The sequence below is a fragment of the Fukomys damarensis genome, unplaced genomic scaffold, assembly GCF_012274545.1.
Source record: "Fukomys damarensis isolate Sample0158 unplaced genomic scaffold, DMR_v1.0_HiC HiC_scaffold_19, whole genome shotgun sequence".
Taxonomy (NCBI): Eukaryota; Metazoa; Chordata; class Mammalia; order Rodentia; family Bathyergidae; genus Fukomys; species Fukomys damarensis.
The window spans coordinates 67,169,528-67,169,782 of record NW_022900931.1 but is presented as its reverse complement, the minus strand read 5'-3'; positions in this window follow the sequence as shown (position 1 = coordinate 67,169,782).

Sequence of the window (255 nt, the reverse complement as noted above, 5' to 3'; positions counted from 1 at the left end):
GGGGCACACTCGGGCTCCGTCCTATGGGGGAGGGTTCCTCGTGGGGACCCCCAAACGGCCCTCCCTGGATGACCCTGGGTCGGCTTCCGAGACCCCGCGCCCCGCCAGCCCAGCCCCCCATCCCCGTACCCAGGACTCGGGGTCCCGGCCCAGCTCCCCTTACAGGCGTCCGACCCTGTGCCCGTTCCAGGAGAGTTCCAGGCGCGGCGACCTGGGCTTCTCTTCCTGGGGCACACCGGATCCGCGCCCCCGCCG